General features: G+C 49.8%; 1 protein-coding gene across 1 annotated transcript in view; it reads right to left on the bottom strand.

Annotated features, from left to right (window-relative positions):
* ZBTB7A (zinc finger and BTB domain containing 7A) overlaps positions 1–3216 on the bottom strand; it is a 74578-nt gene extending 71362 nt beyond the window's left edge. The window contains 1 exon segment of the mRNA XM_087703383.1: positions 2794–3216. The gene's annotated coding sequence lies outside the window, so the exon portion shown is untranslated.
* Positions 3217–14535: the final 11319 nt, after the last annotated feature.

Raw genomic sequence — 14535 nt, 5'->3', positions numbered from 1 at the left:
ATTGTCATTGTACATCACGTATATAACGAAATTGGTTATAAACCATCATCCTCTCTAAGCAATTTGGCCACAGGCCTTTTCTCACTCCTCCCTCTTTGGTCTTTCACACCCTGCAACTGCTCTCTGTTGTAGCCTTCCTCAGCAGCACTACTTTCCACATATGCTCTACACACCTGATAAAAAAGTTCACAGATCATAGTCCACACTGCAATAAAAGGGCTTCATCTTTAAACCACTTTCTTTTTCCTTTGGCAAATCAACTTCCCTTTCTACCCCTCCAAACTCTCCCCATAGCCACCATTCTTGGCTGGGGAAAAACGACCAACAGGAGGCCGAATCCCATTCACAGCTTCACTTTTCTACACACACACACACACACATGCCTAAAACCTGCTACCCAGAAGAAAAATAAAAGTTATCCAAGGTTCCCAGGAAGGGGTTTGTGGTGGTTATTTTTTAAAAGCACCTCAATTACTTCTTCCTTCCAAAATAAGCCTGCTTCTGTCTCTCCCCTACATGTCGGGAAACCACTAAAGTTTGGGAAGAACTTTGTTTCGGAACCTTGGCTGTGTTTTTTTTTGCAGGTGCCAACCAGGGAAATGCAAAGAAAAAAGCCCTGGACTTACAACCATTCCGTTTAGTGACCTTTTCGAAGTTACAACAGGCCTGAAAAATCAAAGTGACCTGACAGCTTTTCACAACTCAGGACCATGGCAACACCCTCGGTTTTGTGACGACAATTCAGGCGTGCTTGGCACAAACTGTCTCATATTTATGACGGCTGCAGGGTCCCCGGGGTCACGTCATCCCCTTTTTGCGTCCTCCTGACAAGCAAAGTTGAGGCCAGATCCACTTTACAACCGTGCCACTAACTGAACCCCTAGGATGGATTATTCACTCCACCCCTGGGGAAAGCAAGCAAGCCAGCTGGGGCAAAACTCACAGCGGCCTCACTTAGCCACTGAAAAGTTGAGGCTCCGTAATGGTCGTAAGTCCAGGACTATCCGTACAGCCCAATAGCTTTGCAATTCTCAGGGCAGGAAGGGCTGGCATAGAGCCGGACTATAAAAACCCCTGGTGCCAGTCCCATCAGACGGCAGCAGGGCTTCGTCCCACCCTGCAGGGGTGTCGTGATGAGGATGGCAGTGGAGGTCTCCCTCTTGATCCGGCCTGGGCCTCTTTCAAGGGCTGGAAAAGAAGGCCCGAGGCCTACAGGACTCCAGGCCGGGGACTTCCTGGTTGGCCACCTGGCTGCTTACCTGTCCTGCAGGTGCCTGCAACCTGCGTCATCTGAACGGGCTAAGCCTCGTCCAGCCAGGGAGGGCGGCCAGGGAAGAGACAGGCCAGGCTTCTGGAGACGAAATGGGGCCCACCATAGGCCTGGCAAGCCCCCCCTCTCCAGGCAACCCCCTCCCGCCTTGCCTTTCTACCCCTAAAAAGTTTGAACCCCAATTTTGAAAGTGCTTAGATGACTATAATCCCCACTCAGGAAACTCTCAGTTATTTGTCTTTCACTCCCCCACCCCAACCAGAGGACGACCCAGCCGGCTTCCCCTGCCCTTGGAGGCCCCGAAAAGACAGTCTGGCTGCCCTCTCGAGCCTCGGCGAGGGCCTCGCGCTAGGCCTCGCATCCTCGGCCTCGCCTAGCCGGTGCGTCCGGGGACCCCACCTCTCCCCCCCCGGGAGGGGGAAGGGGTTGACGTGGGTCCCGCTCGAGCGCCTTCCCTTCCCCATCTCCCTCCTTCTCCCCCCCTCCTCCCACGGCCGCTATTGGCCAGAGGGGGGGGGAAAGACGCCATTGGCCGGCGGCGGCGCCTGTCAACACGCCTCCCGCGGCAGGCCCACTCGCGGGGCATCTCGGGAGACGTAGTCGCCGGCCTGCTTTGCACCTGCAGGCCGAAGAGGCCGGGAAGACTACAACTCCCAAGCAGCCCCCCCTCTCTCTCCTTTTCTCTCTCTCTCTCTCTCCCCCAGGGCTTTGCAAGCCCCCTCCCTTTAAAAAAACACATATCCTGCCCCCCCACCCCAGCCAGTACAACGTAGGCACGCAAGCACGGAATACTTGCAAGGGGGTCGGCCAAGGCAAAAAAAAAAAAAAAAAGAGCCAAGGCCGGGCGAAGAGAGGAGGGGGCGGAAAGTTCTGCCCCGCTTCCCTTCCCTTCCCTTGCCCGCCTCCCCCGCGCGATTGCAACCCGCGCGCTCCCCCCCACCTTCGCCCAAAGGGGGCAACCGGGGACACCCAAACCCCCCGGATCTCCCCCCCCGCCTTCCCCTTTTTTTGCATCGATCACTTTCCCTTTTTAATTTCCCTTTTTTTTTGCAAATGCAACCCCCCTCCCCACTTTCCCTGCTCGTTCCAACCCCCCCACTCTTCACCCACCCCCACCCCCACCCCACGCTTCGATCCACCCCGCCCGGGGCCACTTAGGGACGTTCGGCCCAAGCCAAGCCAACCCCCCCTCCCCACTCCTCCTCTCCCTCCTCCTTTGCAAAGCCCCCCCCCCCGGTTGCAAAGCCGCCTTACGCGCGCTGGCTGCCCCCTCTCTCCCCCCCCCACTTTTCCCCGACCCGCAGGTGATCCGGGAACGCAGGAGGGAAAGTTGAGCTTGGCGCCCCTCGCCCCCCCCCGCAAAGTCGCCCGCAGGACTTTGTGGGTGCAAAGCCCCCTCCCCACTTTTTCTTCTTTCTAACCAGCCAGCGCTAATAAAGCTCCCCCCCCAAATCCAAAAAAATAACCCCCCCCCATGGAAATTTCCCACCCACCCATGACCCCATTGGCTTGGCTGTCCTTACCTTCTTGGTCCGCGGGGGTCTCTCGGGTGGGCGCGGGCGGAGGCGAGGGTCGCGGAATGGGGGGGAAAGGGGAGGGAGGGTGGACGGGCAGCAGCGGCAGCCAGGCGCGTCCCGGCCTCCCGGCTCTGGCTGGCTGTGCCTTGCTCGCCTGCCTGCCTGCCTGCCCGCCCTGCCTTGTAACAGTAGATGCAAAGCCCCGTATGATGCCGTGAACTCCCTTCCTGGTTGCTCTCCGGGCGAAAGAGGGGTCCCTCCCTTCTCTTAAAGGTGCAGCCGCCGCGCGCTCCGCGGGGGCAAAAAAAAAACCCAAAGGAGGCAAAAAATGAAAATACACACACGGGAAAAAAATCCCTGCCGGGGTGGTTGGGGAGGATGGGCACGGCCGGGGAGGATGGGCACCGGATCCAGAAGGAAATGAGAGATCCAGAAGGAAGGAGGCACCAACACCCCCCCCCACACCCACCCAATCACCCCCCAACAACCCCTCGGGGGTCCGCAGCTTTTGCAAAGCCGGCCGCTTCTTGCCACGTCTCCGCCGTTGGCTGGCGCCCGGGCTCCCGCCGCGCTCCGTGCCAAGGGCGCACACACACACACGAAACACACACACACACACACACAGACAGAGCCTGGCCAAGGGGGCTGCTTGCCTTTTTTTTTTTTTGCCCTTCTCTGCCCCGCCTCGCCTCCCTTCCCCTCCCCAGCGATCGGCCGATCGGCAAGGGCGACCCTTCCCCTCCCTTCCCACCCACCCACCCACCCGGAGGCGAGGCAAGGCAGAGGGCTCGCCGGGTTATCTCAACCCCGACAGGCCGGGCAAGGCTGTGCCCGAAAGAGAGGGGGGGGGGGAGAGAGAGAGGGAGAGAGAAGAGAGCCAGCCGCTTTTCCTTTTGCACGCCCGTCCGCGGGCTTTTGCACGCGCGTTTTGCGCGCGCGCGCGCGCGAGGCACACTTCGGCGGGAGAGGGAAAGACACGCGCGGGGGGGGGACGGACGGGGGAGCGTGGCTTGGGAATGCCGGGTGGAAGAGAGGGTGATTCCCCCTTTCCATGCACGCGCACGCACACGCACACACAACTAACACGCACACTTTTGCAACGACTCGCGAGGTGCGCGAAGTTTTCTCTTGCGCCCTAGCGGGTCTGTCTGTGCGCGCTTTCGTGTGTGTGTGTTTTTCTCACGTGGGTGTAAGTGTGGAAGGGACCCTGGGAAGAGCCGCGTGCAAGGAAACTCCCATTCGAACGCGCGCCGATTGGCGTGCACATGTCAAAGCGACGGCAAAGCGTTGGCATTTATTCTAAGGCTTAGCCAAAGCGCCGACCTCACGCGCAGCAAAGCGGGGGCTGGGGGACTACAGAGCCCATGCGCCAGCCAGGCCCGGCGTTTTTTTACAAGCCGACTTGCAAAGGAAGGACGCGGCGACCCGTCCCCGGGAGGAGAACGGGGTTCGCTTCGGGCTGCGTGATCCGCCGCGTCCCGCCGGGGATTTTTCGCGCTGGGTTGGTTACGTGTAAAGGGGAAGTGGGTGGGTGGATCGGGTCCCTTTTTGACTGGAGAAGGGTGGCCGAAGGGAGGAGAATCGCGTTCACACATGCAGGCGGAGCAGATCCTCGCCCAGCATAAACTCGGACGGTGAAAGTGAGACAGCGAGTCACTTTGATCTAAAAATAGGTTTGGTTGGAAATAGGTTTGGCTAAGTATTGCATGCTTGGGGGGGAACCATGAACCCTGCGAGGTAGGCATCTTCTTTTTACAGGTGGGCCAGGCTGGCCTGTTAAAGCACCAGAGGTGGGAGGGGACACACACACACACAGAGCATTCAAATGCCACCTTGTTCTTTAATGTTAACCCTTTCCAACTCTCTTATCCTGGATAAATTGAGCAGGGGGGTTGGACTAGAAGACCTCCAAGGTCCTTTCCAAACTCCATTATTCTGAATAAATTGAGCAGGGGGGTTGGACTAGAAGACCTCCAAGGTCCCTTCCAAACTCCATTATTCTAAATAAATTGAACAGGGGGTTCGACTAGAAGACCTCCAAGGTCCCTTCCAAACTCCATTATTCTAAATAAATTGAACAGGGGGTTGGACTAGAAGACCTCCAAGGTCCCTTCCAAACTCCATTATTCTAAATAAATTGAACAGGGGGTTGGACTAGAAGACCTCCAAGGTCCCTTCCAAACTCCGTTATTCTAAATAAATTGAGCAGGAGATTGGACTAGAAGACTTCCAACGTCCCTTCCAACTCCGTTATTCTGAAACTTTTATTCCAGTGAGGTCGGCCATTAGAGTTAGTTGTTGTTAAATGGGTTTTGTCCCGTTTTACAACATTTGTTAAACGTAGCAGCTGTTAAGTTAGTCACACAATCGCTAAGTGGATCGGCTTGGCTTTGCCCAACGGGACACTTCAACCATCGTAAATAGGAGTTGCTTGAGGGAGAGGATGGACTAGAAGACCTTCAAGGTCCCTTCCGATTTTTTTGTGTTCTAGATTCAGCCTCCTTTGAATTCCTGAAGAAAATCGAAAGAATTGCTTTACAGTTTTTTCTGGACCAACCTTCCTTTCAGTCAGAATGTAATTTTAATAGGATGATCCAGATTTTATTGAAAGCATTTCACACTTTTAAGTAAGCCAGTTAACAGGAAGTCCTCGACTTACGACCATAATCAAGCCCCAGAATTTCCGTTGGTAAGTGACACATTTGTTAAGGGAGTTTTGCCCCACTTTACGATCTTTTCTTACCACCATTGTTAAGTGGATCGCTGCAGTTGTTAAGTGAGTAACATGGTTGTTAAGTGAACTTGGCATCCCCATTGATTTTGCTGGTCAGAAGGTAGCAAAAGGGGATCGATCACATGACTACAGGATACTACGACCGTCATAAATGTGAGTCGGGTGCCAAGGGTTTGAATGTAAATCACGTGACCACAGGGATGCTGCAATGGTCGTAAGTGTGGGAAGTGGTCGTAAGTTGCTTTTTTCAGCTGCTGTTGTAACTTTCGAGCTGTCACTAAATGAACGGTTGTAAGTCGAGGACTACATATTTTAAAAAAAGAAATGATGATTAACCAATTGGGTACCAGCATGAAAATACAGGTAGTCCTCGACTTACAACAGTTTTCTTAGTGACCGAAGTTACAACAGCACTGGAAAATGTGACATGACCATTTTTCACGCTTATCACAGTTGCCATGTCCCCATGGTCACCTGATCAAGGATGCTTGGCAAATGACTCAAATTTATGACTGTCGTAGCATCCCAGAGTCACGCGATCCCCTCTTGCGACCATTTGACAAGCGAAAGTCAACGGGGAAGCCAGCTTCCACTTAACAACGGGGTAGTAACGTATAAGCGGCAGCGACTCCCTTAACAACGGTGGAAAGAAAAGCCGTAAAATGGGACCAAAACTCACTTCCCCAATGTCTCGCTTCAGAACGGAAATGCTGGGCTCAATTGTGGTCGTAAGTCGAGGAACATCTTTAAGTCGCCAGACAACCCTAATTTCAAGAGCAATTGAAATAAATTCGCAGCCGGGGTTCAGATATAAATTTTGGCCTTGCTGTCAGAACTTGGGTGAAAGGGGGAGTGGGGCCCTTTAAAATCCATGGGGACTCCAGGATCCAGAATGTGTTGTGGGGCCCCCAGTGGAGCTGGCAGCAGAGTCGGAGAGTGAGGAGGTTGGGGAGGAAGATGGGCCAGTCCTGGAGTCTGGGGAAGGCTCTGATGAGGGCTCTGTGTCGGAGGCAGAGAGGGGGCCAGGGCCCTCTGACAGTCATCAGCTGCCTTCAGAGTCAGACATCAGTGAGGCAGATGAACAGCTGGAGCTTGTTCCCAGTGTGCGCATGTGCAGAGTTGCCAGAGGAAGGGAAGAGCTAAGGAAGAAGGGTTGACTTGGGAGTAAGGACACAGGTGGAGGGTGAATGGCCCCTCCCAGAGGAAATAAAAGAGGAGCGAAAGGGGAGTGGAGTTTGCAGGAGACAATTAGTTCCCTTCATTGGTTCCTGACTCTCCGAGACTCCTTGCCAAGTTGTGCAGATCTCGGCCTGGCAGCTCTCCAAGCCAGATAAGGTCTGTGACCGTAAATCCTCCCTTGAAAGACTTTGCTGGATTTGAAGGAGCAGAATCCACAGTCAATGAATAAAAGGGGTTTTTGTCGGGACCAGGAGTTGGCTTCATGCTCTTGGGAAGCCTCGGTCAGAAAAGAATGCTCAGCTGGCCAGCTGATGAAATGAATGAAAATGAAAGGCCTGTCAATCACCCTCTTGTCCCTGAATTGACTAAGCCCCACCCCTTTTTGGTACTTTCCCTCCATGGTTTAAAAAAGGGGGAAAAACGGGATTTCAAGTCAGGAAGGAGAATGGGTGGAGCCTCACCAGATTGGGCAGAGCCTCCTGGACATTTGATAACTAGTGGGGGTGGGGCTGCTGATGGGCGGTCATGTTCGGGGTTCGAATTTCTAGAGGACTCACTCTGGGATGGTGTCTATCTCAAAGTTGTTAAGGGAATTGCGCTGCCGTTGTTAAGTTAGTCACACAGTTGTTAAGCGAATCTGGCTTCCTCCATTGATTTTGCTGGGCAGAAGGGAACCGCATGACTCCGGGAGACTGTGACCGTCGTAAATGTGAGCCAGCTGAAGCGATTCGCTTAACAACTGTGGCAACCAAAGGTCCTAACGTGGGGCAAAGCTCGCTGAACTGTTTCTCATAGCGACAGGAATTTGGGGTCAATTGTGGTCGTACGTCAAGGGACTACCTGTATATAATTTTATTACCGAAATATTAACAAGGACCGTGTTTCACACTTACGACCGTTGCAGCATCCCTGTGGTCATGTTCAGATGTCGGGCAACTGACTCACATTTATGACGGCGTCAGTGTCCCGGGGACATGTGGTCCCCTTTTGCAACCTTCTGACCACAGAGAAGTCAGAGATTCATTTTACAACTGTGTTATTAATTTAATAACTGCACTTAACAAATGTCTCAAGGAAAGCCGTAAAACTGGACAAAGCTCCCATAACCAATTTTTCACTTGGGGGGGAGGGGGCTAAATTCTGGGTTCCGTTGTGGCCGTAAATCCAGGGCTGCGTGTATTTTAATTTCTTTCTTTTCTGTAAGATATTTTGCTGTAAGCCCCCCAGAGTCTTTGGACACGAGATGGGCAGCCAGTACATTTTAAGTAAATATAAGTAAGTAAGTAAATATAAACCCTTCGGCATGGATGTCGTATTTAAATGCCTTGGGAAGGCCGCACTTGGAATACGGCATCCAGTTTTGGTCGCTACGATGTAGAAAAGATGTGGAGACTCTAGAAAGAGTGCAGAGAAGAGCAACAAAGAGGATTAGGGGACTGGAGGCTAAAACATATAAAGAACGATTGCAGGAACTGGCTATGTCTAGTTTAATAGAAAGGAGGACTAGGGGGGACATGATAGCAGTCTTCCAATATCTCAGGGGTTGCCACAAAGAAGAGGGAGTCAAGCTATTCTCCAAGGCACCTGAGGGTAGAACAAGAAGCAATGGATGGAAACTAATCAAGGAGAAAACAAAACAGTTCTAGGCTGCATCAACAGAGGGATAGAATCAAGATCACATGAAGTGTTAATACCACTTTATAAGGCCTTGGTAAGGCCACATTTGGAATATTTGCATTCAGTTTTGGTCGCTACGATGTAGAAAAGATGTGGAGACTCTAGAAAGAGTGCAGAGAAGAGCAACAAAGAGGATTAGGGGACTGGAGACTAAAACATATAAAGAACGGTTGCAGGAACTGGGTATGTCTAGTTTAATGAAAAGAAGGACCAGGGGAGACAGGATAGCAGTCTTCCAATATCTCAGGGGTTGCCACAAAGAAGAGGGAGTCAAACTATTCTCCAAGGCACCTGAGGGTAGAACAAGAAGCAATGGATGGAAACTAATCAAGGAGAGAAGCAAACTAGAACTAAGGAGAAATTTCCTGACAGTGAGAACAATTAATCAGTGGAACAGAATTTGCCTCCAGAAGTTGTGAATGCTCCAACACTGAAAGTTTTTAAGAAGATGTTGGATAGCCATTTGCCTGAAGCAGTGTAGGGTCTCCTGCCTAAACAGGGCGTTGGACTAGAAGACCTCCAAGGTCCCTTCCAACTCTGTTGTTGTATTTCTATTCTATTGAAGGGCCCGTTTAGAATTTTTACGCTCTAATTCAGCTTTTTTTTTTTTTACATTCTAAATCAGATGATTTTTTAACATTCTAAATCAGCTTTAAAAACAAACAAACACAACAACAACATTCTCAGTCAGCTTTGAAATGGCTCTTGCTCCGTTCTTCTCTTTAAGGGTTTTTATTCTTATTTATTTTTTGAATTGTCCCCCGCTCCGGTGGATTTCGCTTTCCAGCAACTCCTAAACAAAGTCTCCTCTTGGGTTTGCATTATTTTTTCTTCTCCCAAATTCTAGTTTAAGGGAGTTTTTAGGAACTTTCTGGGTTGTTTTTTTTTGAGCGGCGGCTGTTTTTATGGGTCGGGTCTGTGATGAACGCTGGTTGCGAGGAGGAGGGGTGCATTTGGAAGGCAAATGATAGCGAGAAACGGATGAACACAACGTCCTTTACGGAACCCCTCCAGTGGTTGGAGTTTTCTTTAGGACAAATTTAATTTTATTCTGTCGTTCGGCCCTCCTTGCCTTGTTTAGGAAGCTGGGAAGGGGAGGGGGAGAACGGGGGAGGGGAGGAGCAGGGAATGGGGGAGGGCAAAGCAGAGGGACAGATAGTTTGTTGACGTTGTGGGTTGACCTTGCCTGCTCTCCAGCCAACTTTGTTTTTTTATCACTTCTCTGCGATGTCAGACCCTGAAAAACATTTTATCCTGCCCGTGAAATGCTGCAGCAGAACCAAAGGGAGCCAGTGACATCACTTGGCCTTGGGATTCCTGGCTGCTTCCCACCAGCCATGGTTTTTTTGGGGAAGGGAAGCAAAACCTCAACCGTTAATTCAGGGCTGGTTGCTTTCAAAGGGAAAGCATCATTTGCATTGGTTTTTTTTTTTAATCTATTGTTTATGGACTCCCAAGGTCAGGGATATGAGATGGGCTGCTCTATCATCTATCTATCTATTTAACCTAGATCTGTTTGTCTATATCTATCCAGTCTGTGTGTCTATTCATCTATCTCTATCCACTGCTTATCTATCACCTACGGTATCTATATATGTCTATCCACTGTCTATTTATCCATCCATCCCTCTCTCTCTCTTGATCTATTTGTGTCTATATCCTCTATCGTAGATCTGTTTGCCTGCCTATCTCTATCTATCCACTGTATGTCTATCCATCTATATCACGTTATCTATCATCTATGTCTATCTTTATCCACTGTCTGTGTATTTATCCATTCGTATTCGTATTTATTAATTTGTATGCCGCCCTTCTCAGGGAGGACTCAGAGAGAGGTGAGGGTCCGAGTCCCTGCGGGGAGTTCATTCCAGAGGGCCGGAACTGCCACAGAGAACAGGCCAACCCTGTGAGATCTAATGGGTCTGTGGGAGGTAATTGGCAGCAGGCAGTCTCTCAAGTACCCAGATCCAATACCATGAAGGCCTCTCTCTCGATCTGTTTGTCTCTTTCTTTATCCAGTGTATCTATCAATCCATCTATCTCTATATCTCTCTATCTCTCTATCTCTCTATCTATCTATCTAATTATCTAATCTATGTATCTTGTCTATCAACTAGCTATATCTATCATTGTCTATCATCTATATATCATCCATCTATATCATCTATCATCTATCTTCATTGTCTATCATCTATCCATCTATCTATAACTATGTCATCTATCGTCTGTCTGTATCTCTCTCTATCCACTGTGTAGCCATCTATTTCTATCCTCCCTCTGTCCGTCTGTATCATTATCATCTATCTATATCTATCATCTATCATTGCAAAAATGTGACTTACGACCATTTCCGGGAGTTGGAAGTCCACAACTGGTAAAGTGGCCAAGGTTGAGACTCCTGAGCTAGCCTGTCATCAAATTACTTCAAGGTTGATGAGCCTTCTGGAGAACTACGCTTGTCCCATGTGGTGTGGAGTCTGAGCTACATCTAGGAGTTCAAGTTCAACATAGGGACCTAATTCTTCACCTGGCCAACTATTTGTTCCAGCGGTCACCAACTAGTGGTACGTGGACCACTGGTGGTTCGCGAGAACATGTTGGCGGTCCGCAGAAAAATTATTTGCATTTTTTAATATTGCACTAAATCAGGGGTCCTCAAACTACGCCCCCTGGGACGGATACGTGCAATGAACGCTTGTGTTGCTACAGAGAGTCTCCCCCTTTGGGGTTTTTTTGTGCAGGTTGGAGGGGGCAGAAATTCTGACTCGGGGTCTGCTTCAGCCTCCTGGTGAGGGGCTTTGGGCGAAGGCTGGAGGGAAGCACCGCTGGTGGCAAAGAGCCGGAGGGCCTCGTTCTAGTGGGACTGCATCATGGCCTGGAACTGGCTGACCATCTCAGCCCAGTGAGCCTCCAGGCGCGGTACCTGGCCTTGCATTCCCGCAGGTCTTTCCTCTGCTTGGAAAGTCTATGCTGGTAGTCCTCAGTGAGCTGCTTCTGCTGAGCCTCCTTCTTGGTCAGATCCAATTTGAACTGATCTGTTTTGCCGACTCTCTCTCTCTCTCGTGGTGGCTCCTTAGCTCCAGCAACTGCTTCCTATTGGGGCCCTAAGGAGCCCGGGCGGGCATGGGAGGAGTGGTTGGGAGGGGAGGAACAAGTAGAGGCCAGCAAGGCGCTCCTTGACGTGAGTGACATTGCGTTAGCCATGCCCACCCAGTCACACGACAACCCACACAGCCAGTCATTAGGCAAGATCATATTAGTGGTCCTTGGGATTTAAAATTATGAATTTAGAGGTCCCTGAGGTCCAAAAGGTTGGGGACCCCTGGTTTATTTCATACATGTTCTTGGTGGGTGGTAAAAGCCCCCCAGGTGATGCGTGGTAGAGTCCATGTGGTGATGATTGCTTTGTTGAGGGAAAGGATGACACAAAGCCCTCAAGAGGTCCTAGCTGGCCACAATAACCCTGGACAGGCCCCATGAGAAACCGGTTGGGGTGCTCCCGAGAGGTTCCTGAAGGATTGTGATGATCTTGGCCTCCTCAAAGCTAGGTTTTGGACAAGGACGTCATGCTGATAGGACATTGGTCATTCCTGGTGATCTTCAGCAAAGTCAGGACAAGTGTAGAACCACCCTGGTTCCCTTCCGTCTCTCAATGGCTTTGGATACCATTGACCCAAATATCTTCCTGGCTCATCATGTTGGAAGTCGAGATCCAGGGTTATGTCCTCTTGGTAGTCACATCCAATCAGTGTGTCCGTGGGGTGGAGGAAGAGATCAAGCTTGAGTCCCTTTAGTTGGGTGGACTCAAGGCTCAATTTTCCACTTTGTTTTATACTTATACTAGTTGATAACCCGGCGTTGCCTGGGTATTTATAGGAGGAAAATGTCCGGACCAAATGTAATTTCTAATGTTGGATTTTCCCCCTTACCAGAGGGATCCCCTTGTGGAGTACTGTGAAGCGATTACCATGGCAATTCCACTGCGCTGTACAGTAGAAGCCATTTTAAGGCACAACAGGCTGTATCTTAATAGAACACACACCCCAAGGGGTGCTAGCGGTATCTTATCCCCACAGTATTTGTTTGCAGAGAGTAAGTAATCTGTGTATCAAGTTTGGTTGAAATTGCTCGAGGCGTTTCAGAGTTATAATACACATACACACACAACCATACACACACACCAGCCAATTATCCCATCTAAAGCTATTCCAGATACAGGACCAGCCTGTCTCCCATGGTTTCTGCCAAATCTGCTTAATCGGGCATATTATGGGTACTATCACAGCGGCACAGTGGCCTAGTGGTGAAGACGCTCGCTTCCCATTCGGAAGGTTGAGAGTTCAAATCCCAGGTCCTGGCAGATGTTTCTCTCTCGGGGGGCAAAAATATCTGCTGTGAACTCTCTGTAGGCATCCGGAAGGGCATCTAGACAGTAAATGTTCAGTTCCATTCAGCTCCTTGACTCCATCTCAAATTAAGGGTTGTAAATTAATTCTGGGTCCTCAATTAAAATGCCACTTGATGGGACCGAGAACTCAGAGTTGTCAAGCGAATCATTGCAGTTAGGTTAGCAACATGGTCACTAAGTGAGTCCAGCTTCCCCACTGACTTTACTGGTCAGGTGGTTGCAAAAGGGGATCACATGACCATGTGACACTGCAACCATCATAAATCTGATCGGTTGCCAAGTGTCTGAATTTTGATCAGGTGACCATGGGGATGCTGCAAGAGTTGTGTGAAAACCACACTTTTCACTTTTTTCAGTGGCGTTAACCCTAACCTTAACTTTGAACGATCACTAAATGAATGTTGTGGCCTGCCAGGAGCCGGCAGAGCTGGCAGCAGAGTCGGACAGTGAGGAGGTTGGGGAGGAACATGGGCCATTCCTGGGGGCTGAGGAAAGCTCAGCGGATGGCTCTGCATCGGAGGCAGAGAGGGTGCTAGACAGCAGTGAGGCTGAGGGACAGCCGGAGCCTGTTCCCAGTGTGCGCATGCGCAGAGCTGCCAGAAGACAAGAACAACTCGGAAAGCAGGGTCGGCTTGGGAGTAAAGCCACACCTTGGAGGTGATTGGCCCCTCCCATAAGAAACAAAAGCGGAACGAGCAGAGGGAGTGGCCTTTTGCAGAAAACAATTACTTCATTCTGTTGTTTCAAGAGTGGAAAGTTCTGTGTGACAAGTTTTGCCTTGCCTGGCGCTCGGAAACTAGTTATCTGGCAGCTCGCCAAACGAGATAAGGTTCGTGTTGATAAACATTCCTCGGAAAGACTATTTGCTAAGCCTTGCTGGCTGTGAATGAAAGAAATCCACAGTCGTGTATTAAATAAAAGGGGTTTTGCCGGGACCAAGACTCTGCTTCATGCTTGTTAAGGAAGCTTGGGTCAGAACAATAAACTGCTCTAAGTCAAGGACTATCTGTCATGGTTTATGGGATTAATTCCCTCGAACTGAGCTACTGAAACCCACTTCTGCAAAGTTTTCTTGGAAGTAGAAAAAAATAATTAGCCACGCAATGTCGCCTATATTTATACTTTAAAAAGAGAGAGAAGCACATTGTAATGTAAAGTGCCATTTATTTTATCTCCCCATGATGAAAATATTTCCTTAAAAAAAATTGCACCATCATAATGCTGAACACATTCTCCTTAAAACACCCCTAAAACAACTAAAGCCAAAACAAAACAAAACCCCAAAACAAATTTAAAAAACAAACAAAACAAAAACAAAACTAGAGCAAAACATACCGAAACTGTCAAACATATTTTACTAAGTTAATTTTTTTTTTGTTGGTTGGTTTAAAAATTTAAATAAAGAGGCAGAGAAACACGAAAGACATCCCTGGGGCGCACGGACACCCCATCCCCCCCGTTTCCCTCCCATCCCAGCTAAAGCTTCACTGTGCAGATATGGGTTCTGTCGAAAGAATCATAATTAAAAAGGAAAAAGAAAAAAAAGCAGTGCCCGTTTTTGGACGGAGCGACCCCTGGTGCCGTTTCTTAACTCCAAACGCTGAACAGGGCACATTCAAATCTGCAGGAGTCCTGTGTTGTCGTCCCCCCAAATTGGAGCAAAATGCGTTCACGCAGGGGAGACCAGAGAATTACAGTAGCAGCTAGTGAGGAAATTAAAAAAACAAAAACAAAAAAACCCAGAGAGCCA

The sequence above is a fragment of the Thamnophis sirtalis genome, unplaced genomic scaffold, assembly GCF_051295495.1.
Source record: "Thamnophis sirtalis isolate CommonGarterSnake01/CBP01778 unplaced genomic scaffold, rThaSir2_p1.2 scaffold_1, whole genome shotgun sequence".
Lineage (NCBI taxonomy): Eukaryota > Metazoa > Chordata > Lepidosauria > Squamata > Natricidae > Thamnophis > Thamnophis sirtalis.
This window is presented reverse-complemented; position numbering and strand designations above follow the sequence as displayed.